General features: G+C 36.3%; 1 protein-coding gene across 2 annotated transcripts in view; it reads right to left on the bottom strand.

Annotated features, from left to right (window-relative positions):
• The window catches only part of LOC145266975 (alpha-1,3-mannosyl-glycoprotein 4-beta-N-acetylglucosaminyltransferase A-like), a 265,602-nt gene that overhangs the window by 169,274 nt on the left and 69,135 nt on the right, over window positions 1–27,193 (bottom strand). For both annotated transcript variants that reach the window (XM_080122814.1, XM_080122813.1), the window contains exon 2: window positions 6,142–6,186. The gene's annotated coding sequence lies outside the window, so the exon portion shown is untranslated. The remainder of the gene's footprint in view (window positions 1–6,141; window positions 6,187–27,193) is intronic.

The raw sequence follows: 27,193 nt of genomic DNA, 5'->3' as shown, positions 1-27,193 counted from the left end.
CGGGAATTCAATGTTTAAAACGCAGCTACTACAAAATTGTCGAACGCGATATACTTGCAAAACACCAAGATTTTTTTTTTGTGACTACTTGAAAAGGAAATTCAAAACCCGGGACACTTGAAAATAAATAAATAAATAAATAAAAAATTTAAAACAAAATAAAATAAAATAAAACAGCAAGCACTTTAAAGTGCGTATGAAGGAAAAAAAAAAAAAAAAAAAAAGTGTTTCGCTAGGATACCGTGAACTTATTAGGTAGACGGTTTTGAAAGAAAGTGATTTTTTTTTTTCAGTGTGCTAAGAAGGGATTTTTTTTTCTTTCTTGTAAGTAATTAATAACATAACAAAAGGAATCGGTTGTTCGTAGTTATTAAAGAAAGGAAATTGTAAAAGTGACTGATTTACTAATTTAAAAAACAAAATGGAGAATCTTATCAAGTTATTCGCGGAAATGCAAATGCGTCAACAAGAAAGAGACGAAGTACAGAGAAGGCGTCAACAAGAAAGAGACGAATTACAGAAAAAAGAACTACAAGAAAGAGACGAAAGACAGAATGAACGGCTTCTTAAATGTATAGAGCAAATGCAACTTGGTCAAAAAGATTTGTTGGAAAGATTAACGACTAATTCTGCACAGGAAGCAATAGGACTTTTTCCAACGCAACAATTGTGAATAGCATAGATATGTTCATGTACCTACCTGAAGAGGATAAAAATTTTGAGGCATACTTTAAGAGGTATGAAGATATTTTCAAAACAGATTGCGAAAGCTGGCCAAACGCAAAGAAAGTAAGTTTATTACTTCGAAAGCTTGGTACCAGTGAACATTGCAAATTTGTTGATTTCATATTGCCAAGGAGAACGAATCAGTTAGACTTCGCTGAGACCGTAAAACTTCTTAAGGAGTTATTCGGACCAAACATGTTTCTTTTTCACAAGAGATGGTCGTGTATGAACCTTAAGAAAACGGAAGAGCAGGACTACCTGACATATGCGTCAGTAGTGAATAAACACTGCGACAATTTTAAATTATCGGAACTTACGGTGGACGACTTCAAATGTTAAATTTTTGCACAGGGGCTAGTTTCTACAAAAAAATTCAGAGATCCGAAGACGCGTTGTCTCAAAATTAGAGACAGAAAAAGGTCTGACACTGCAAAAGTTAGCAGAAGATTGTTAAAGGGCAGTATCACTAAAAAAAGACTCCAGAGATATAGAAGAAGCAGGAGTGTCATACATAAGGAAGATTAAAAAATCTGGCAGAAACGCAGAGCAAAGAAAGTGGGAGGCTTGTCAAAATCCAAAAGATTATGCGAGTTATAAATACTCAAACTCTAATTACAGAAAACGAAATTACGATTCAAGTCAAAGGAACTATAGAAAATCGGGACCAAGTAATAATTGCGGAAGATGTGATGAAAAACATTGAGGAAAGGATTGTCCTTACAAAAATATCAGATGCTTCAATTGCGACAAAGTCGGACATAAGAGTATTTGTTGCAAAACAAAATATAGAGTACACCAAATGAGAACAAACGACAAAGAGAAAGACAATTTACGAAAATATGTGTTGGTTAATATTTTCGGCAAACAAATAAAATTTCAACTTGATTCTGGAGCAGATTTGTCGGTAATAAACGTTAGCACTTGGAAAAAACTGGATAAACCGTCAAGTAAGGGTGCTAGAACGGTGACAGGAGACAAAATCAAATTCGAAGGAGAAGTCGGCCTGCCCATTAATTTAAATGGCATGACGAAGAAATTGAAAATCTTCGTAATTAAAAAAAGCGAGAATTTATTGGGAACAGATTTTATTGAAAAATTCAACCTTTGGGATAAACCGATGACCACTTTTTGTAAAAAAATAACCAGCTGCATCACAACGTCAGAAAATATTAAAAATGAACTAAAGAAATATTTACTATGGGACTGGGAAGATGTAATAAATTTAAAGCTTCGTTTGAGCTAAAAAAGGATGCAACATCAGTATTTAAGAAAAAAACGTAACGTGCCGTTCGCCGAATTAGACAAAATAGATAGCGAATTAGACAGACTTGAAAGAACGGGCATTTTATCGAAAATCGAAACTAGCATTTGGGCAACGCCTACAGTGTACGTAAAGAAGAAATCGGAACAAATTCGAGTCTGCGGAGATTTTTCAACCGGGTTAAATAATATGCTACAAGATCACCATTACCCTTTACCAAGCCCAGAAGAGATTTTTGCCAAACTAAATGGTAGGAATTTTTTTTTCAAAAGTAGATTTGTCCGACGCTTATTTGCAAATTCTGATAGAAGAAAAATGCTCAAAGATTTTATGCATTAACACACACAAAGGGTTATTCAAGTATAACCGATTACCGTTCGGGATAAAAGTCGCGCCGGTGATATTCCAGCAAGCGATGGACACAATGTTGAACAGTTTAGATTGTGCTTGTGCATACCTGGATGACATAATCATAAGGAGCGTGTCCATAAGTGAATATATAGAGCATTTAAAACAAGTGTTCAAAAGAATAAACGAGTACGAATTCAAGGTGAAAGAAAACAAATGTGAGTTGTGTCTAGACGAAATCAAGTATTTAGGACAAATAATAAGTAAAGATGGTCGACGCCCTGATCCAGAAAGAGTGATAGCAATTAGGAACATGCCAGCACCACATAACGTGACGACTTTACAGAGCTTCTTAGGCCTCGTGAACTACTACCAAGTATTTATCAAAGGCATGCACGACCTAAGAGCTCCGCTGAACGAATTATTAAAGAAAGAAACACCATGGATATGGACAAAAGAATGTCAAGCTCATTTTAGAAATTAAAAAGACTTTGACATCAGATTTATCCTTAACTTATTACGACCCAAAATTACAAATAATTGTTGCGAGTGACACGAGCTCGTATGGTATAGGAGCATGTATACAGCATAGCATGCCAGATGGAACGAAGCAACCTATAGCGCACGCTCCAAGGACCCTAATTCCGTCAGAGAAGGCTTACTCCCAAATAGAAAAGGAAGCATTAAGCATTATTTTCGCGGTGACGAAATTCCACCGTTATCTGTACGGGAGACATTTTATACTGGAAACAGACCACAAGCCCCTAGTGACTATTTTCGGCTCAAAAAAGGGCTTACCAGTATATACGGCAAATCGGTTACTCCATTGGGGTACGATCTTGCTAAATTATGATTTTCAAATAAAACATCTACATTCGGGAAAAATAGGTCATGCGGATGAATTGTCAAGGCTTATACCGAAAAGGGATGAAACCTTTGAAGAGTCAGTAATTGCAGCTATACGTTCCAATTATGAGGAAAAAAACATGGTGGCGAATATAATAAGAGAATTACCATTCACGCTTACCGATATAAAAAGGGAGGCTGAAAATGACGACGGCATCAAAGACATAAAGAAAAAATTAAGGGAAAATGACGGAAAAACGCAAAGTATATTTCCCTTATGCAATGAGGTATTATTATATAGTGAAAGAGTGGTTGTACCGAAAACATTGCAGAAAAAAATCTTACGTGATTTTCATACAGGACACCCGGGTATGAATAGGATGAAGACACTTATGAGGAGTTATGTTTACTGGCGTAATATGGATGTGAATATTGCATTAACAGTAAACAAATGTAAAGGTTGTGCGTTAGCCGCTAAGGCAACACCGATAGTTCATAAACCTTGGAAAAAAACTGACCATCCATGGTCACGCATTCATCTAGACTTTGTTGGACCGATCGAGGGACAATACTACCTAATCATAGTAGATAGTTTTTCCAGATGGCTGGAAGTAAAGCGAGTAAAAAACCCAGCGACAGATAACACAATAAGTTTTCTGCATGAAATATTTGCACGTTTTGGGGTACCAGACATTGTAGTCACAGATAACGGAAAACAATTTACTTCAAGTGTTTTCAAGGATTTTTGTGAATCGTTTCAGGTAAACCATATAACTAGACCATCGTTCCATCCTAGATCAAATGGATTAGCGGAAAGGTTTGTAGATACGATAAAGCGTGCCCATAGAAAATCGATAGGGACACCAACGGATAAAGCATTACAACAGTTCCTGCAAATATACAGGATAACTGAGAACCCAAATACACCGTTGAAATTATCGCCAACAGAATTAATGTTTGCGAGAAAAATAAAATCACCATTTGATAAATTAATACCAAAGCAAGCAGTCGTATATAAAACGACACACACATCATGTAAAAGGATTAAACCTGGTGATCAGGTATATTTTAAATGTTTTAAAAATAATATGTCATATTGGGAGTCGGGTACGGTAGATAAACGTATCGGCAACTTGGTCTACATGATAGAAGGTCCAAAAGGGATACACAAAAGACATCAAAATCAATTGAGAAAACGTCATAGGAAGGACAACGAACAGGACAAACCTGAGGAACAGGAAGATCCAATTGATATAGTATACGAAACATTTAATATTGAAACACCACAGACCATGTCCGAACCGAGGAGATCGGGAAGGAAAAGAAAGGCTATAGACCCAATGATAATGAACCCCAAAATTAAAAGATATTGAAATCTACACGACTTCAAATCTTGGGAGGGGGATGTTGTTGAGACGCCCACTAATAAGCATACGTGGGTGAAAAGATATAGATAAAGGTATCAAGTCAGCAAGACCGGGGAGCTGTGTTCGAACGCCGGATAGGCAAGAAGCATGTGCCGGTTGCTCCATGAAAAAACTTTAACACACCCTCTGCCGGACAATCTTCCAACTGCAGTACAACTGCACCTTTGTAAATATGTACTATCTTTTCGTTTTAATATATTTGTTTTACTTTTATTTTCTGCGTTTGTGTTGTTATTGATACAGACACAACATATATATATATATTACTAGCATGGGGGCCTGGCATTGCCCGGGTGTTTGGAGGTGTGTGTTGAGCAAAAAAAAAAAAAAAAAAGTGGTAGTAGGAAGGCAGGCTCGAACCCGTACCGTGAAGGGGGGAAAAAAATGGGACGTCTTTGCTGTTACGACCACCGCCAAACCGGAAATGGCGCAGGTTTAAATTAAGGCTAGACAACTGAAAAGAGGAGTGACTTTCGAAAATATCGGTGAAAAAAGTGACCCCTCCCTTTAGAAAAGTGCCCAGTTAAGGGTGAAGAAATTAATGTTTTTAGCCAATTTTTCAGTATTTGTCATCTGAAGGGTCGAGCTTCAAAACGATACTGATCTTGTGAAAATTCATTGCCTTTGTCGAAAGTTTTAGGAAGACATGCAAACATACATTAATATATTGGTAGCTCAAATTTTCGATCCAAACCGTTTAAAAAGCTTGCTCTATCTCTGAATACCCTCTATGTCATTTCAAATATTTAGACTAGAAATTGTCTGAGTAAGTTAGTAGAGACCGCAAAGGTCAAATTTTTTTCAACTTTGACCCTTATTATGACCCCTTAACATGTATTGTTTAGGGTTCAAATCAAGTTATTAAGTTAGATCCATGTCCAAGGAACCTATATCTAAAATTTCAATTGTTTATACCCAAAATTGGCAGAGGAGTTTGGTAGAGTTCTCAAAGGTCAAATCGTTGAACTTTGACCCCTTAACAGCCAAATTTCTGGCAGAAAACGGATTTTCTCAAATCTCGATACTCTGTAGACTGAAAATTGACCGAGTTATTGTGTAGGGAAATGTACACAGAGAGAGACACAGACAGACACTTTCACAGATATATATATATTCATAATTTTATATATTTTCATAACTTACATATATATTATTTCTACACAAGCCATGAGTCAACAAACTGTAAATTCCAGACTCTAGTTTAACCCTCATTTGGGCTCATCAGTTAAACACATCTGAACTCGAGATTCGAAATGCGAATAGTTTCAAATCCAAAGCTTCGATGTGGTTAACTTATGAGCTCAAATGAGAGTGAAACTCAAGTCTTTGACTGTGGAAATAATTATATCTACCATTCTGAAAATTCTAACATATATATATATATATATATATGTTTTTTTTTTGTTTTTTTTTTTTTAATCCTAAACAAAGCATATTGCCATTTGAAATGTAAGGGCTATTGTTCAAGGTAAATTACTGATATTGCGATAACCTTATAACAATCTCAATAAAGGAAAAAAAAAATCTACTTACTGTGCGTATAATTTTGAGGAAGAAGTTGAAACAGTACGTGTTCAGCTGAAAAGGAAAAACAAACTATATAATAAAATGATATATTTTAATACAAAATTTATAACATTTTTTTGTCATGGTCCAAAAATCAAGAGTCAACAATATTTATTCATCTGTGTACACGTGTCATCCTCCAAAACTCAAAAGTCAACCATATTTATTCATGTGTGTATACGTGTTTCTTGAAAAATAAAATAAAACACAGGAACAAAAGGATAACACAGACTCCAATGCTTTACATTTATGGTTGGCCTCTGGGTGTGTGTTTCTACATGCCAAGGGTCACATCTACGTCCTGTAAAGGCTGGGTTAGTTTATTGCACTTATTTCATCTCAAGCTCTCAAAGCTTTTCCAAACTGGGCCAGCTGTAATCAAAGTCCAACTGCTCAAGCATCCAACTCAATTCTTAACTCTTATTGCCGTAAAAAGTTTGACTCGTCCAAATCGTTTCTATCTTTGTTAAAAGTGCACCATATAACGCTTTCAAGCGTTATAAAACCAAACCAAGTTCTCTCCGACTCTCTCTTTCCTCTGATCTTGAGCACATGGTACAATGGGGAAAGAGGTGGCTGGTTACTTTTAATTCATCTAAAACCAAGCTCCTATCTTTACATCATCACCACTTTGCTCTCCATCTGGCATTAATTGAAATGAATGGCTCCCGTCTTGGGGATGCTCTATGTTTTAACAAGCTTCTGGGCTTGATCTTTACTCCTGATCTGGAATGGAACACATCAAATCCGTTGTCAAGGTCGCTGGAAAATTGATTGGATCCTTCTGCTGCTCCAGTAGATATCTCACTGCTGATGCAATTCTCTACCTATATAAAAGCCAGGTACATATAATTTCCAGTGAAGAAAAACAAACTTATAGTTTTTATAAATATATGTTGCAGGGCTCCACGGAGAGTTTATCTTTAGTTGACCTTTGACAACTAAATATTTTCATTTACTAGCAAAATAGAAAAATTACTAGCTAAACCCATATGATTTTTAGAATATGACATCTTCGTTCTATGAAGAGTATGTACATCATAAAGATTTTTCTGTTTTTTTAATAAGTGTAATTTTAAATATATACCGAATTTTATGTTGATACTTAAAAGTATAAACATTCAAATTTCCTCAGATATTTTTTTAAACAGCCTTTGTTAAAAAAAAGTATATTGTTTGGTTAAACCTTTTATTGTTTAAATAATTTGACTTTCCTCGTTTTATTAAAAAAAAAAATGTTTAAAAGATATTTTTTTAAACAGCCTTTGTTAAAAAAAAGTATATTGTTTGGTTAAACCTTTTATTGTTTAAATAATTTGACTTTCCTCGTTTTATTAAAAAAAAAAAAAAGTTTAAAAGATATTTTTTTAAACAGCCTTTGTTAAAAAAAAGTATATTGTTTGGTTAAACCTTTTATTGTTTAAATAATTTGACTTTCCTCGTTTTATTAAAAAAAAAAAAAGTTTAAAAGATATTTTTTTAAACAGCCTTTGTTAAAAAAAAGTATATTGTTTGGTTAAACCTTTTGTTTAAATAATTTGACTTTCCTCGTTTTATTAAAAAAAAAAAAAAGTTTAAAAGATATTTTTTTAAACAGCCTTTGTTAAAAAAAAGTATATTGTTTGGTTAAACCTTTTATTGTTTAAATAATTTGACTTTCCTCGTTTTATTAAAAAAAAAAATGTTTAAAAGATATTTTTCACTCAGTAGTGAGCTTTGGAAGATTGTCAGTGAAAGAAATGCAATCGCCAAAAGATAAGTGTTGCATTATTTCTAGTCACCATTTTGAAAAATCACTCGCAATGTAGAGTCCGGACTTCGAATGTTGGTAAACCTCATGTGGTCCCTCCTCTAAGTACCTGATAGAAAGAATTCTAATTAGAAAAATACCATGGAAACCAATGCCAACAATAGAATATGATAACGGAGACAAAAGTGTACTGATTGTTAGTCGTGAAAATTGGGTAGCATTTAATTATTTAAGAGGCTAGCTGAAGAACTTGTTTACATTGGACTTGAAGATGCTGTAGTTAACTAGAAAAACTGGCCAGCAGAACAGAGTTCCATAGCAGTTCTAGGAAAGATCTATGTTTCTGTCCACCAGATATAAATGCGATCAGATTCGGTTGCGTTAGTAGTTTTGTTAAAATTGTAAATAATTTGAATTTGCTTGTTTTATTAAAAAAAAAAAAAAAAAAAGTTGCAAAGATATTTTTTTACTCAGTAGTGAGCTTTGAAATATTGTCAGTGAAAGAAATACAATCGCCAAAAGATAAGCATTGCATTATTTCTAATCACCACTTTGAAAAATCACGCACAAATGCAAATGTTTCACTCGCAATGTAGAGTCCTTTGTTGTGTAGCATATTTCAATTTAGTTTTCATTAAAATAATAAATTATGACTAGTGGATAATCAACATTAGCTTAAAGTCAAATAATAAACTTTGAAGTAAGAAAATATGAATGATTATTACGCGTTTGAGCATCCATAGCGTTTAAAAGTGGTGAAGTGAAAATTATCTTACAACGGAGTCAAGCAGTTATTTAAATACAAAATTGAAATAAGAATCTAGACATAAGGTTTACTATTATGTTTTGATTTTAATCTTTTAAAGGGGGCAGAAAAGTTGTGCAAAATTGTTCTATCATATCCAGTGTGTGTGTGTGTGTGTGTGTGTGTGTGTGTGTGAAAACTAGTGTAATAAAAGAGAAAAAATAATAGGTAATTTGCAACTTCTCCAATTTTCGGATTTTGTAATCATGCCCACAAGCATTTTATTATTTTTTTGTTTAATGGATTGATAACACGGGGAGAATGGCAAAACACAAAAAAAAAAATGGGTAGAATGGCAAGACAAAAAAAAAAAAAACACGGGGAGAATGGCAAGACACAAAAAAATGGGGAGAATGGCAAGACGCAAAAAAAACACGGGGAGAATGGCAAGACACAAAAAAAACACGGGGAGAATGGCAAGACACAAAAAAAACACGGGGAGAATGGCAAGACACAAAAAAATGGGGAGAATGGCAAGACAAAAAAAAATGAGGAGAATGGCAAGACAAAAAAAAATGAGGAGAATGGCAAGATACAAAAAAATGGGTAGAATGGCAAGACACAAAAGAATAGGGAGAATGGCAATACACAAAAAAATGGGGAGAATGGCAACATACACAAAAAAATGGGGAGAATGGCAACACACACAAAAAAAAACGAGGAGAATGGCAATACACAAAAAAATGGGTAGAATGGCAAGATACAAAAATAGGGAGAATGGCAAGACACAAAAAAAAATGGGGAGAATGGCAAGACACACAAAAAAAAAAATGGGGAGAATGGCAATACACAAAAAAATGGGTAGAATGGCAAGATACAAAAATAGGGAGAATGGCAAGACACACAAAAAAAATGGGAAGAATGGCAAGACACAAAAAAAAAAATGGGGAGAATGGCAAGACACAAAAAAAAAATGGGGAGAATGGCAAGACACAAAAAAAAAATGGGGAGAATGGCAAGACACAAAAAAAAAAAATAGGGAGAATGGCAAGACACAAAAAAAAAAAATGGGGAGAATGGCAAGACACAAAAAAAAAATAGGGAGTATGGCAAGACACAAAAAAAAAAATGGGAAGAATGGCAAGACACAAAAAAAAATAGGGAGAATGGCAAGACACAAAAAAAAAATGGGGAGAATGGCAAGACACAAAAAAAAAATGGGGAGAATGGCAAGACACAAAAAAAAAAAAAATAGGGAGAATGGCAAGACACAAAAAAAAAAAAAATGGGGAGAATGGCAAGACACAAAAAAAAAAAAAATAGGGAGAATGGCAAGACACAAAAAAAAAAAAAATGGGGAGAATGGCAAGACACAAAAAAAAAATGGGGAGAATGGCAAGACACAAAAAAAAATGGGGAGAATGGCAAGACACAAAAAAAAATGGGGAGAATGGCAAGACACAAAAAAAAATGGGGAGAATGGCAATAAACAAAAAAACGGGGAGAATGGCAACACACACAAAAAAAAAAAAATGGGGAGAATGGCAAGACACACAAAAAAAAAAAATGGGGAGAATGGCAATACACACAAAAAAAAAATGGGGAGAATGGCAATACACAAAAAAAAAAATGGGGAGAATGGCAATACACAAAAAAACGGGGAGAATGGCAACACACACAAAAAAAAAACGAGGAGAATGGCAATACACAAAAAAATGGGTAGAATGGCAAGATACAAAAATAGGGAGAATGGCAAGACACAAAAAAAAAAAAATGGGGAGAATGGCAAGACACAAAAAAAAAAAATGGGGAGAATGGCAAGACACACAAAAAAAAAATGGGGAGAATGGCAAGACACAAAAAAAAAAATGGGGAGAATGGCAAGACACAAAAAAAAAATAGGGAGAATGGCAAGACACAAAAAAAAAAATGGGGAGAATGGCAAGACACAAAAAAAAAAATGGGGAGAATGGCAAGACACAAAAAAAAAATAGGGAGAATGGCAAGACACAAAAAAAAAAAAATAGGGAGAATGGCAAGACACAAAAAAAAAAAAATGGGGAGAATGGCAAGACACAAAAAAAAATGGGGAGAATGGCAAGACACAAAAAAAAAAAAAATGGGGAGAATGGCAAGACACAAAAAAAAATGGGGAGAATGGCAAGACACAAAATAAAAATGGGGAGAATGGCAAGACACAAAAAAAAAAAATAGGGAGAATGGCAAGACACAAAAAAAAAAAATGGGGAGAATGGCAAGACACAAAAAAAAAAAATGGGGAGAATGGCAAGACACAAAAAAAAAAATGGGGAGAATGGCAAGACACAAAAAAAAAAAAATGGGGAGAATGGCAAGACACAAAAAAAAAATGGGGAGAATGGCAAGACACAAAAAAAAATGGGGAGAATGGCAAGACACAAAAAAAAAAAAATGGGGATAATGGCAAGACACAAAAAAAATGGGGAGAATGGCAACACACAAAAAAATGGGGAGAATGGCAACACACAAAAAAATGGGGAGAATGGCAACACACAAAAAAATGGGGAGAATGGCAACACACAAAAAAATGGGGAGAATGGCAACACACAAAAAAATGGGGAGAATGGCAACACACAAAAAAATGGGGAGAATGGCAAGACACAAAAAAAAAATGGGGAGAATGGCAAGGCACAAAAAAAAAATGGGGAGAATGGCAAGACTCAAAAAAAATGGGGAGAATAGCAACACACAAAAGAATAGGGAGAATGGCAAGACACAAAAAAATGGGGAGAATGGCAACACACAAAAAACGGGGAGAATGGCAAGACACAAAAACGGGGCGAAAGACAGGACAAAATAGAGAAATACAGAAAAAATGGTGAGAGAAGACAAAAGAAACGTGGAGAGATAGAGACCAAAAAAAGTGAGAGAGAAAGAATTCGTAATTGACTGGCTGGTCACAAAAGCTAAGAAACTTTTCTGTTCGTAACTTTTGCAGCCTACTAATCTAAAAACACTAACATATCTAGTTTTTAATTTTTTCTTTTTCCTTATTACAGGTTTGACTTTAATCCTGAATATTTGTCTTGTTTTCTTATCTTTCTTCTAAATAATTTTTGTCAAAAATACTATTATTAACCAATACTTTTTCTTATATTTCAAACGAAAATAAAAAAAAGTCTACCATGAAATTGAACATTTCCCAAATTATATTTGCATATTATCTGAACTCAAAAACATGCGGCTTTTTTGTATTTTTTAAAATCTTTTATTTATTTTTTTCTTCTTAAGTATGCATTACTTCTAGCTAAAGTTAATACATAATCCCAAAGGTATTACTTCTTAACCAGCTTTTTAAATGAGTTAAAAAATAACCAGACTTTTTCAATTTGATAAGTTCCATATTAGCATATTTATTATGGGGTGGAGCTGGAACGGTTTAACATCTCAGCTCGACCTAGATAAAGATAAAAAGTATCCATGCATTAACATGGGAGGGGAGACTATCTTCAAGTACTTTCCTAAGCCGTGAATGGGGCAACGGACTTATAAGTAGATATTAATAAGTCCTTCTCACCTTTTTTTTTTTAATTTCATTTTAGTTTATTTATTTATTTATTTATTTATTTTTTTCAATGGAGAGTAGATAATGCATGTGGATGTGTTATCGGAAGCTCCAGTAACGCTCGCTTCTCCTTTTTTGTTCTTCAGTCCTCATTTCCAATGAGTGATTTTTCTGACAAAGGGTGAAGAAAAAGCTGCTTTCTAGGTCGGTAGTACTTTGTAAAGAGTAGCCTGAGATGTTGGTAAAATTTCTGTTTCTATGTCTATCCTTGTGGCCATGTCACTAGTAAGGGTGCTGGAAGTAAACGTTTCATCTGGGCTGACGTTACCCACCTGATAGTCAGGGACCCGAACCTTGGATTAACCACTAAGGAGGCTGTCCTATCAGCAGGTTCAAAGTACAGGAGCTGCTGTATTGCCATTTGATGAATGGATTCTGGACCATACAGTAGTTTCTGGTAGGGCCTCTCGATGCCATACTAGTGGGTAATTGTTACGGCTTTACCTTATGTGCCACAAAAAAAAAAAAAAAAAAATTTCTTATCTTTTTCTCTCTTATTTTCCCTCTCTGTCCTGCTCCAACCAAGTCTACCGACCTGCTCCCAAAACCTCAATCATGACAAATCTCCAAAAAAGAAACACAAATAAACCTAGAACCCCATCCACCAACGTAGACCCCTACTACCAGGTCTCTTTCTCGAACATCAGGGGTCTACGTTCCAACCTTCCAGATGTTGAAACACAATTACAGGAGACGAAACCGGACATATTCATTTCAAAGTGAAACTGGCATAGGGCCAACCACTTCTCTAGACGAATTCATAATTAAAGGATACTCCAACTTAACATCTCAATCTGACCCCCAAGATCGCCATGGGCATGGAATATATGCCTACATCAAAGATGGCGTTCCATGTGGTAGGGATATCTCCAGAAAAGACCCTAATTTACCTTATATGTGCTTTCGGGTTGCACTAGCTTACACCACTGAATTTATATTTGCCCTCTATCGCCCCCACAACAGTGGGGTTACTATCTTTAAGAGCATATCTGAGAAAATTGACCACATCCTGTCTGCTCATCCCTCGGCTAACATTCACATTTGCGGTGACTTCAATGTCCATAATGTGGAATGGCGGACCCACTCAAATAAAACCGATGACGAGTGGAGGTTTTGTCATGATTTTGCCATTGCCTATGACCTCACTCAGATTGTTCACAAACCCACCCGTGTGCCCGATACACCCGGTCAATATGCAAGCCTTCTAGACCTTTTCCTCACAACTTCCCCTGAGCTGTGTTCATGTTCCTTCTATCTCCTCTGGGATCCTCTGACTACTCTGTTTTAGCAGTTAAGATAAAAATGAAATGTAATAAGTCTTCAGACGTACCTCTCCACCGTACTGTATATCGATACTCTATGGCTGACTGGGATAGCTTCCGTACATTCATATCTGACCTACCTCTGCATTCCATGCTTAAAAAGGATGTGTCCTCTATAGTATTGGACCTGACCGAATGGTTAATTGTAGGCATAGACCAATTCATACCATCCAAAAAATTCCAACAAAAACCTAACAGCCAGCCATGGTTCTCCCCTGAATGTGCTGCTGCCATCGTGCACAGAAATCACTTTTTCCATAGCTACCAACATAATATATGTACTGAGACTAAAGCTGCTTTCAGGACTGCCAGCAACCACTGTAAAAGAGTAATAAAACATGCAAGAGCTATATGCTCAGTCTGTTAAATCCAAAGTAGCTGAGTAGCGGCTTGGTTCCCACCAGTTCTGGCAAATAGCAAACAGGATCTTGAACAGAAGCGTGCATTCTATCCCAACTATCATCAATGGACCTGAGGTCATCTCATCAGCATCAGACAAGGCCAGACAATTTAGCAAGAACTTTGCAGCTAATTCTACCCTATGCGACAATGACCATCAACTCCCTGTATTTCCTTCTATAACAGACAACACGCTATGCAACATACAAATATCTGTGCATGAGGTCGCCAAGCTAATCAAGAACCTTGATTCCAGTAAAGCAACTGGCCCTGATTGCATTCCAGTTATAGTGTTGAAAAAGCTACAACCAGAACTTGCCCCCATACTTACAAAACTGTTTAAGCGTTGCCTTAAGTAGAAGTGCTTTCCAACACCCTGAAAAACCTCATCAGTATGCCCTGTATTTAAGAATTCAGGTGAAAAGTCATCTCCCTCTCAGTACAGATCAATAAGTCTCCTGTGTATCATGAGTAAGTTGTTGGAATCCATATTAAATAAAGAAGTAGTCAACCACCTCAACAGAAACAACCTTCTTAGTGACATGCAATATGGTTTCCGCTCTGCAAGATCTACAGCAGATGTGCTAACGATTATATCACATAGGATTAGTGAATCTCTTGACAAAGGTTTCCTTTCCAGGGCAATTGCTCTTAACATATCGAAGGCCTTCGATAAGGTATGGCATAAGGGCCTACTTCACAAGATTTCCAGCTACGGTATTACTGGAAATGTTTTCTCAATCATTAAATCATTTCTCTCTGATAGGTTCATAAGAGTAGTGATTGATGGGCAGAAATCAGAGACCCACAGTATTAATGCTGGAGTCCCCCAGGGGTCCATACTGGGCCCAACTCTCTTCCAGATCTACATCAATGATCTCCCAAAACACATACTTAAATCATTCGTTGACATCTATGCTGATGACACGATCATCTATGGAAACATATCAAAGGCCGTAAATGACAAAGTTTTCTCTAATTCTCTCTTCTCTGATTTTGAGCACGTGGTACAATGGGGGAAGAGGTGGCTGGTCACTTTTAATGCATCCAAAACCAAGCTTCTATCTTTACATCATCAATGCTCTGATCCCCATCTGGCATCAATTGAAATGGATGGCTCTCGTCTTGGGGAGGCTCCATGTTTTGACAAGCTTCTGGGTTTGATTTTTACTTCTGATCTGAAATGGAACACGTACATTAAATCTGTTGCCAGGGACACTGGGAAAATGGTGGGATCCTTCTACCGCTCCAGAAGATATCTCACTACTAATGCAATTCTCTATTTGTATAAAAGCCAAGTACGTCCAAGGATGGAGTACTGCTGCCACATCTGGGCAGGAGCTGCTAAAAACAGCCTATCCTGCCTTGACAGAGTACAAAATAGACTTCGTGGTTTAATGGGGGATGCCCTTTTCTCTTCCCTGCAACCTCTCTCCCACAGAAGAGATATTGTGAGCCTGTCTTTGTTTTATCGTTATTTCCATGGCAGGTGCTCGTCTGAGCTCCAATCCCTCGTCCCCCCTCACCAATCTTTCACGAGAAACACCCGTCTGGCTGAAACTACTTTCAATAATTTTCCCCACTCTTTATCTGTGCCTAAATCCAAACGTAGATTCCATGAGCAAAGCTTCTTTCTTAGAACTGCACGCCAGTGGAACTTTCTGCCGCTTGCCTGTCTCCCACCTGACTACAACTTGGACGTCTTCAAGTCCAACATAAACAAACTCCTGACAAACCGTCCCCTTAAGTAAGACACTATCAAAACCCCCAATACTAATGATTACTACAATACTATCTCATTGATTACTGTACACGCAATAACCCTTATCCCTGAGTGGCCTTCGGGCCTTGATAAGTGGTGACCCCCATGTAAAAAAAAAAAAAAAAAGAAAAAAAAAAGGAGTGTAAGAACAAAAAACGGTGAGGGAAAGAGAACGAGAAGAAAATGAAAATTTATGAAGAATAAAAAGAAAAAAGAAAAATTAATTTTTTTCATTTTATTTAAAAAATTTTGGCATCAAAATAAGTAAAAATAAGTATAAGTTGCAAAAGAGATGACAGAAAAAAAAATCTTTTTATTTTTACTGAAGCTACGGAGGGGAAAGATGACCAAAGGAAGGCAAAAATATATTTTTAAAAAGGTCCAAGAAGTACTGATGTACTTTGAAACTTATTGAATTATTGGGCAGATCACCCCCCCCCCCTCTCCCAACACACACACACAACCCGGGCCTCACCACCATACTGCCCCCAACTCCACACACACACCAAACCAGCTCTGGTCGATTTCCAGACAAGCAATGCCAACCATTACCAGCTGGTGGCGGAGGAGGTGGCGTCAATCTTCATACCAAGCCTGACTACTTCTAACTAAGTGGGTAATGGCTGCAGGGAGAGGTCACTCTCCTAGTGGCTGGTTGACCTCCAGGGAGGAGGGAACATAAATACAAAATAAACAGGATATGCTAAAAATAATTTTTTAATAAATAATTAATCCTTGAATATAACCATTGTTTCTTTTTCTTTTAAATACCAGGGGTAGGGAACCAGGGTAGGGACATATGTGCATATTATAAAGAGTTCAAATTTCACTTCCTGTTTTTGCTACTTCATCTAAATTTTGTTTTTCCCCCCGTTTTAACTTTTGTGGTAAGCACTTAATTTGACAATTCCTTCTCTTCCCTAAAATCCGACCCTTCTTCACCGTGAGGTTGGGGTAGCAATGGGGCAGTGTCAGGGCTATATCATCTGGAATTACCGTCCCTAGCAAGCCCCCCCCCCCCATGAAGGACAACTCTGGCATCCAATGGCTCTGATAAAAATCCAGGAATCAACATTTGTCATCTTCTATATATAAGAGTAGACCAAAGATGGAATTGTAATATAGCGCATATGGTGCGCATGTGAGAAAATCAGCAGCAGACGTAGGATAGCTGACTAGTGAAAATATTAGCAGCAACAGTTTTAACGATATGCAAATTAGCAAGTGTGTGTGAGCTTGCGTCACAAGAAAAGGAGAGAAATATATACCACATGGTCAAAGGGAGAAGCAAAGTGCATACTGGGGAAGATGGACGTATGAACATGTGGTGGGAGAAAGCATTGGCTAGGACTGGCATGAGGTGGTGGGGAAAAAGACTTTTAAAAAGCACGTTATACAGCAGAGCATTGTAAAACGTGTGTGCGAAACGACTTTTGAAAGATAATGAAATACGTTTTTGTTGGAAGAACCATGAATAAATGTGTATCATTTGCACTTAAAAAAATATGCTGAGTCAGATTTTTATTTTTTTCCTTTTTTTGTTCATTCCTTTGCGACAAAGTCTCATACAACATGCAGGTCTGATTGCTGATATGTAGTGACACATCTGGGAAGGCGTTCCTGAGAGTACTGCTACTGCTCATGCCTCGACAGAGTTCAAAATCGATGTTGCAATCTTGTAGAAAATGATCTCTTATTCTTTTAAAGCCATTTTCTTACAGAAAAGATATTGCTAGTTTCTCTGTACTTTCATGAAGTGTTGAAATTAAAGTTTGCCTTTGAACTGACAAACACCGCCACCATGAAATATTCATGCAAAAAAAAAAAAAAAAAAAAAATTTTCTTCAGTTTTCAATGTTCTCGGCACACACAAAAACGACAATCCTTTGTCTTTTCCTGTTTTGACGTTCATAGAAAATCCGTATTTTTTTCTTCACAGTGACATGCGAATATTTTTTTTTTTTTTTTTACATAGGCATCACCACTTATCAAGGCCCAGAGGCCATTCGAGGATAAACCGCAAGATTCAGAGTCAAAATAAGTTTTTGCTAATGAAAGAAATACCGTGTTTTTATATGTTCAAATTCGACCGAGTCTTAATTTTCATGTATTATCTTTTTGTTTCCTATCGGCTGGGTTTTGAGTTTGAGTGTCAGTGCCTTTTTACAATATGCACACGGCACCCTTGAACGCTTTGTTCCCTGACTTGTCATACCCCTTCTTGATCTCATGATCACACAGGCAGCATCCCAATGGTGGTCGTCTTTGTCGAGTGCTTCTTCGCAATTGTGAAGCTTCTTCAGAACCATGGGCTTCATCAGGAGCATGAGCTGCTTCTACTCCTGCCTCATGACCATCTTCCAACTAATTCGTCATTGAGTATCAGATTTTCTGACCCACTCTGCAAAGATGTTTTACTTCTGACGAGAATACACTGTGTCGGAGCATTCCATCCACTAAGACACACTGTGGATTAATTATCTTGGTTACCCGACCCTGGCCAAATCTCGTGATACAATGACTCTCTGGTGCATTCACCCACACAATCTCCAATTTAGTAGGGACTATGCTCGGGGCCTGCTACTGGTAGCATAACATAGATTCCCTTCACTCTGATCTTATACCGGTATATAGCATCGACTGGTGAGGTAAAAAATGACTAGTCGTCTTTTGGAGTCACATTTTACCAGTAGACCGCCTCTGTTATAGAGCAGTGCCTTCTGGCTGTGATCCGTTTCAGTGCGATAGCATTGCTCTGCTATGTCATTCGTGGTTGAGGCATATGTACAGCGAAATCTCAAGTTCACGCCCCATTCATCTGCGAACGTTCTGAATTCTTTGCTGTCAGTAGTTCATGGGGTGGACCACATTAAAAAAAGACCACTTCCAGTTGGTGAATTATAGTTGCCAAGTCCTGCCATGCTAACTGCCTTCACACAGAAAACAGCAATGGTTCACAATCCATGATAGTTAGGAAATGGTAAGCACCGTAGTGTATAGTATCCATTCCCAACTGCTCACCTCCAGTTTTCCTTTCTCCCAGTGAACTGACGCTGGATCTATAGATTGGTATTCCCTGCATATTCATATTGCCAATCTGACTGCTGCTTTTGTAATTGCAGGGCTAACTCTTCAGGTGAAATAGGCGGTTTTTCATAATGGTACTGAACAACCGTTGTAGTACGTGCGTCAATTGATTTGTCATGTTGTGAACTGACGCTACCAATGTCACATCTACTGAGAGCTCATATTCCTTTACCTATTTTTTTAACGGTATTTAGTCGTCTTCTAATGAGCATCTCACTGGCAACTTTGGTGTAAACTCGCGCTTTCCTGTTAAGAGTATCTGACACCCAGTTGTGTACACAAGCAGAGTCGGTCTTTATGTGCAATGCCTTGGTCTGCCACCGAAACAACAAGTTAATTCTCCTCAACATGGCATCCAATTCACCGGATTAATATGCTACGCATCATTCTCAAGTCACACTCAACAAGCGTCCTCCACCACAGTTCCATCTCTTTCCAATACCACTGCGGTTGCTAGTGTGCTGGTATCAACCCATACGTTCAGTTCCCGGCCATCCACGCACCAGTCTCCACAAACTGGATCATTCTGCTTTACTAATCCTTTCATAAAGTTCCTCATTGCGTCTTTCCGAAGACTGCTTGCGTTTGGAATTCTTTTTCTGCTCATTGTTTCCTTTTGATTGAACAAATGTGCAGAAATTTAAATGTACCGTGGACAATCATCTTGCTACTCAGGTTTCTCCTTTATAAATCTGGCCTCTATCCCAGTATCCTCTTACGCTTTCAGTAGCAATATTAATTGTTTGTGAAAAAAAAAAAAAATGGCAATCAAGATATCTAAATGTAATGTAAACAAACATCTTGCTATGCAGGTTGCTTCTCTATAAATCTGCCCTCTATCCCAGTAGCTCCTTATGCTTTCAGTAGCAATATGGCTTATTTGTGATGAAAAAAAAAAAATACTCCCAATCCTTCCATCTAATTAACTTAGAGTGGCGTTTGACCTTACTAAATGGTGACCCATTAGTAAAAAAAAAAAAAAAATCCGATAATTTTATTTTACGGAGGTAGCGAACTGGAGAACCGTCAGAATACAAAAATCTCTCACAGTCGAAAAAATTTCAAAAGATGCCGAAAGGTCAAAGTTTGTGAAAGCTCGTGGAACTTTGCCCAAGCACAATTGCCAAGTGCAAGGCCAATTATAACAATTGCCAAAAGTATCGTAGCTGGTGTTAAAAAGCGAATTTAGAATTTAAAAACTCATTGGATTCAAAACCCCGGTTGGACCTACTCCAACCTGGTCTCCTCGCTAACCTTTTCTCGCTCTTCATCCTTCCCACATTGCTGTAATAGACAAATCCCAGATATGCAAAACAACGACTGCATGTGTGAATGCAGTCTTTTATTAAAATTATTGAAGTTGATAACTGAAACGTTGTATTGAAATTTTAAAATTGTAGCATTGTTTTATAAAAATTAAATAAAATATAAAACCTATGTTATTACGTTGCCAATAATATGATAGGGCAATAACAAAAGTGAATTGGATTTTATTATATTACTAGCAAGCCATCCAGCATTGCCCGGTCATAAAATACACTTAAATATGATATTTTGATTAATGTAGATTTCATATTTATATTTCATATACTAGTCTGGGTGCCCAGCGTTGCCCAGGTGTTTGGAGGTGTATGTTGATCAAAAAAAACGTGGTAGCAGGCAGGCAGGCTCGAACCCATACCACAAAGGAGGAAAATAACGTTAAAAAAAAAAAAGTGACGTCTTTGCGGTTACGGCCATTACCAAATGGAAATGACGAATGTTTAAATCAAGGCTAGTCAATCGAAAAGAGGGGATGACTTTCGAAAATATCATCCAAAAAAGTGACCCCTCCCTGTAGAAAAGTGCCCAGTTGAGGGTGAAGGAATTAATGTTTTTAGCAAATTCTTCGATATTTGTCGTCTGAAGGGTGGAGCTTTAAAACGATACCCATCTCATGAAAATCCATCGCCTTTGTCGAAAGTTTTAGGCAGACATACAAACATACATACATACATTTAAACAGACAGGTGAGATTTATATTATAGATTATATTGGACCCAATATATAGTAATGATTTAAAAGGTTTTAAAAGAATGACTCATGCGGCACCACCGAGAATCGAAACTAAAACGTTTAGCTTGCGATTTACTTTTTTCCTTTGACATTAATTCCTGAGCTATGAAGACATGTTTGCTGCGAGGCTAAAATTAAAACATGAACCAATAGCTATTATGTTACACATGCATATTTATAATGCTGTCATTCGACTTTCACCTGGCAAATCCCATTTTCTTAATTTTTATACTTTTGCACAGATTTTCCCCAGCTAAACCCCAAATATGAAGTTTCGCATGGGTTCGAATACCCTATATATTAAGTTTTATGTCTGTACACCAAAAAATGACAGGAGTTTGGTAGGCAAAATTTTTTAAACAAACACATATACACACACATAAATATATATATAGAAAGAGGTTTGTGTTTACTATAACCTTTTTATGCAAATATTATGCAAGTATAAATCATGTAGAATATCTGCATGAATATAATTACCCATAATAGTTAACTAAAGATAATCATCCAATACGAAAACCGAAGAAACTAATAGGGAATTAATTAAAATGAATGTTTAAAAGAATATGCAAATTAGCAAGATCTTTTGCAGATGAATGCAATTCGACGACACAATAACAAAATTGTATTTTCTTTTTAAAGAAATAGAAAAAAAAAGAATGAATATCAATCAAAAAAAATAAAAAAATAAAAAAAATTAATGGGAGTATAGAATGGAATCATTTGAGATGAGTAATTTGTATATTTATTTGCGGAATGTTCTGCTCATCTTCATAGTTGTGGTTTCATAACGTTCTCTATCTATATAAGAGCCAGATACGTCCAAGGATGGAATACTGTTGCCACATATGGGCAGGAGCTGCTAGAAAAGACTTGTCCTGCCTTGATAGGGTTCAAAATAGACTTTGTGGCCTGGTGGGAGATGTCCTTTTCTCTTCGCTGCAACCTCTATCTCACAGAAGAGATGTTGCGAGTTTGTCTCTGCTTTATCGTTATTTTCATGGAAAGTGTTCGACTGAGCTTCAATCTATGGTCCCCCCCTCGCCAAACTTTCACAAGAAACACTAGACTAGCTGAAAACACTATCAATAATTCCCCCCACTCTTTATCTGTGCCTAAACCTAAACACAGATTCCATGATCAAAGCTTCTTTCTTAGAACTGCACGCCTGTGGAATTGTCTTCCGTTTTCCTGCTTTCCAGCTGTCTATAATATGGGTGTCTTCAAGTCCAACATGAACAAGTTTCTGATGAGCCGTTCCACTTAAGTTAACAAATTTACCGAACTTCCATTACTATTGATTACTATATTGTCCTTTTGACTGCTGTACACTCTTTAACCTTTATCCTTGAGTGGCCGATCGGCCTTTATAAGTGGTGACGCCTATGTAAAAAAAAAAAAAATTTTTTTAAATAACGTTTCGGTCAACTATTCCTCTGGCCTCAAAGGATTCCAATAAAAAAATAATATACCATTCGGTACCGACCAGACGATGAAAGACCAGATAAGAACAAAAAAAACTTGGATTTATAAGACTAAAAAATTCAACCGTAAATCAACCTTTGAGACCCGTGGCATATTGGATAGAGGCATTGAGTCTCTATGGTTGCAAGTGAGCACTGTTTGAAGATAGTGGTTTCAATCCTACCCAGAGCCGGCCAGAGGATTAGTTGGCCAAAACATGGTGAGACAACAACAACTATGGAAGGCAGTAATTACTGAGGATACAGTTAAGACACTCAGCATTCCTATCTCATCGTTGTTTACTACCTGATGAAGGCCAGAGGATGGTTGGTTGGTTGTTTTACGCCATATCAACTGCTTTCGGGTTATTTAATGCCGCATCCAAAGAAAGAAAAATTTTTAATAGAATATATTTGTTGTTTTTAAATCATTTTCTATTTAACCCATAGTTGGGACCCTAACAGGTACTACCACTCTGGGTCAGAATGGACCTGGGAGCAATGGTAATTAAAGGGTAGCTCCACACTCCCCAAAGCCTGCAAGCTGGGGCCTCACCACTGGATATAGTTTAAGGTCATATCCAGGACCGAAGGCCAGAGGAATAGTTATCCAAAACGTAAAGCAACAACTATGAAGATGAGGATAACAGTTCGTAAATAAATAAATAAATTGATATTATTTAGATTATTTGGACTACTGTTCTCATCTTGAGTGTTATTTTCACGTTTTGGTCAATATAACCTCCCTTAAAAAGATTTAATTTTTAATACATTTTCTTTGTATGTGCTGAACAGTAAAATTATTTCAAATCAGATTTTATATTTTGCTAATGAATTTTCCTCTGAGATGAGCCTACATCGAAATTCCATGGGTTAAGCAAAGTACTCTGAATTGTATTCTTTTTTCAAATAATAAATTTTGATTTTGAAAAATTTTATTTTTCTAAATGAAATTCAAATATAAAAAAAAAAAACTATATCTTTACATATATATATCTCTACAATTATATAAATGCAACTTTGTCTCTGTGTGTGAGTTCGTTCCTCATATGTTCCCAAACAACTGTGTTTATCTATTGCAAATTTCACACAAAGGTAATTTATATGTCTGGTAGTGTTCTTAGATATATATTTTTACATAAATTCATCCGATAAGTATCGAAAGTCAAAAAAATCTGACCCTGAAAATAGTTTTTTCTCAAAGATAAAAAATTTTTACAGAGGAATTTTTATATGTCACACCAGCAAGGGAGATACGGCAATCTTAGCGATTGTTTCTTACCAAGAAAAAGAATTATTGAAGTCTAGAGATATAGAGGAGTTGTAGAGCATTCGACTACTGATCGAATGATCCCATGGTCAAGTCCAGGTGTACCTCATAATTTTATTTTATTTTTTTCTTATTAATAGTTCAATTTACAAGAAAAGATGATCAAATCGCCATAAATCATTTCTTCGTTTGTGTGTTTTAAAACTGAATATTAATCAGAAGTGACTTTTCTAGAGCATTCATCGGCAAGCCCAAATATCAGCTGACGTAATATAGTAAACAAACACAGACGAAATTCGATGAACGATATTATCATTATTTTTTAGCCAATTAGTCCACCGGGAAAATGATTCCACGTAAAATATAATCTCTATCTATCTTCTACAATTATATAAATGCAACTTTGTGTGTGTGAGTTAGTTCGTTCCTTATAGACTCCGAAATGGCTCAACAGATTTTCTTTAAAATTTACAGAACATTAGTGTATAAGTCTGGGAATGTTCTTAGTTAAGTTTTATCTCAGAATACACCCGATAATTACCGATGATCAATAATCAAAACCGTTATTTTAATTTATCTATCATCAGTAAAGCCCATGTCGTCGCTTAGCAACAATGATAGAACAAAGGGTCATGAAAATTCTACTGTGGGTAAGTTGATAGCGTGTTTTCTTTTTGTTTTTTTGCATGACGTGAGTCTGTAGGTTCAAACTTCACACGTAAATTTCTAAATTTTTTTCATTGACTGCAAAGAATTTTATAAGACTTGAAAATTTACATGTTTTTTTTTGTTTTTTTTTGCATGACGTGGTCTGTAGGTTTAAACCTCGCACATAAATTTTGAAATGTTTTTTTTTTTTCCTTAACTGGAAATAGTTTATTTATAAGATTGGAAAATTTACATGTGTGTTAGTGTTGGGACGATTACTCAGAATCAGAAGCTGATTCCTTAAATTATCTTTTTTATTTGATTTTAGTTTAAGAAACATCTTCCATTGCTTGTAGCAATAATAAAATAAATATTTATTGATTTAAACTTCCAGTAAGACTATAATCTCTAGATCACCCCCCCCCCACACACACACAAGTGTGTGTTTACGTTTAAGAAAATATAGCCACATATAAGAAGTGTTTTTACTTTTTTTTTTTTTTTTTTTTTTTTTTTTAAATCAGGAAAAAATAACACTTTTATAGTTATATATTTAGAGATTTATAAAGAATCGGAATCAGTAATTGTATCAGAATCAGGAATTTAGTACGGAATCGGTAATTTTATCGGAATAGGGAAAAATATTGGAATCGTCCCATCACTTGTGTGTGTGTATATTTTTAAAATATCTATTATTTTTGCAATATTAAATTGGAATATTACGGTACTTGAATTAAACATGCATACATACATACATTTAAACAAATTTTTGCCCTTCATATTATAGATTATACACACTTGTTGATTCATTTAGAATCTAAATTTTGAAACAACTGTTATGCTTTACAAATCAATTGTCTTCATTCCTGGATACATTATGCAGAAATGGTTGAAGGAAAAACGTCAGAGCTATCGAAGATAAATTCTCAACTTGACTGTCAAAATCTGATATGGAAATTGATTGAGGATACAAACGCCACATTGCGGACATTAATCACATTATCAATATGGCGGACACAGTAAATTTCTATAAAGTGCAACATTCAAAGTACAATAAGCACGGGTAACTTGAGATGAATATAAGGATCGACAGAAACAGTTGGTGGTCCGAATCTTCCGAAGCCACAGATGGAGAATCAGAATTAGATTTTGATATTGAAGGAAAACGACTCTTGGCTAAGAACAATGTGTAGTATCTGTATGTTAAACTGGAAGTTTTTATTTTGAATGTTATCCTTTTTTGATTAAATAGCTTTAATTAACATAACTACCAATAATCTCTATCATCTATATATATAAAAGACAAAACGCGTGCAAGAGTTTTTTCACCAGGGTTCCCGGCGGGGGGGGGGGGTATTATCGCTTAGAAGTGTTTATATACCCCCTAGATAATAATATCTAAGATTTGCAAACACGCATCACGGCTAGATTTATTTACATCTACTTTTACACGATTCTTGCTATTTCGTCCCCTCTTATGTTGATTCGATTTTTTCGTATAAAAGCGAAACTGATGTGAATCTAAGGTGCTGTTCTCAGCCAACAAGCCGGGAGTCCAGAAAGCAAATGGACGTTTGGTCATTGTCGGTTTTCACCGTCATATCAGCCAATTGTTTTCATTTGGACCCTCCCCTAATAAATGGGGAGCGTTGGGGAAACAAAACCAAACAAAGTTGGATAAAAAACAAACTCAAAAGAACTACCCCGCAGTTAAAATTAAGTGCAGAATTCCTTTGGCCTAATTAGATTCGCTGCGCACCTGCCATTTATACACGTTAAATTGAAATTAGTTTCAGTTGCTTTCCTTTCGTGGGCGAGCAGTAACTTACCAAGTTTTTCGCCTCAACGTTCCGGGTTTGCTCCTACCTACCTACCAAAACTTTTTTCTATTTTACTTTTTCTTCTTTTTACATCAAGTTTGCTGTTTTTTTTTTTTTTTTTTTTTTTTTCCAGATTTTTTAAAAGAAGTTTGACACAGGATTTAGATCTAACCCCCCACCCCACCCCCACCAACACACACATACAAAAAACTTTTTTTCGCTGTTTTTTTTTTTTGTTTTTGTCCGTTTTTTTAATATTTGTTTTCAAGATAAAATTAAATGTAATAAGTCCTCAGACGTACCTCTCCATCATACAGTATATCGATACACTATGGCTGACTGGGATAGTTTCCGTACATTTATATCGGATCTTCCTCTGCGTTCCATGTTTAAAAAGGATGTGTCGTCTATAGTATCAGACCGGAATGGTTAATTGTAGGTATAGACAATTTCATACCCTCGAAAAAGTTCCAGCAAAAACCTAACAGCCAGCCATGGTTTTCTCCAGAATGTGCTGCTGCCATTGCGCACAGAAATCACTTTTTCCACTGCTTCTAACGTAATAGATGTATGGAAACTAAAGCCGCTTTCAGGACTGCCAACAACCATTGTAAGAAAGTAATAAAGAACGCAAGAGAGTTGTATGCTCAGTTCGTCAAGTCCAAAGTAGCTGAGCAGCGGCTTGGTTCCCACCAGTTTTGGCACATTGCAAACAGAATCCTGAACAGAAGCGTGTGCTCTATCCCAACTATCATCAATGGACCTGAGTTAATCTCGTCAGCATCAGACAAAGCCAAACTCTTTGCCAAGAACTTTGCAGCCAATTCTACCCTTTGCGACCAAGGCCGCCAACCCTCAATATTTCCTCCTGTATCAGAAAACACTATGTGATATACAAATATCTGTACGTGATGTTGCCAAGCTAATCAAAAACCTTGATTCCAGTAAAGCAACCGGCCCTGACGGTATTCCAATTATAGTACTCAAAAAACTTCAACCAGAACTAGAACCCATACTTACAAAACTGTTTAAACGTTGTCTTAAGGAAAATTGCTTCCCATCACCCTGGAAAATCTCATCAGTATGCCCTGTAT

The sequence above is a fragment of the Euprymna scolopes genome, chromosome 42, assembly GCF_053919585.1.
Source record: "Euprymna scolopes isolate OS-2025 chromosome 42, ASM5391958v1, whole genome shotgun sequence".
Classification (NCBI taxonomy): domain Eukaryota; kingdom Metazoa; phylum Mollusca; class Cephalopoda; order Sepiida; family Sepiolidae; genus Euprymna; species Euprymna scolopes.
This window is presented reverse-complemented; position numbering and strand designations above follow the sequence as displayed.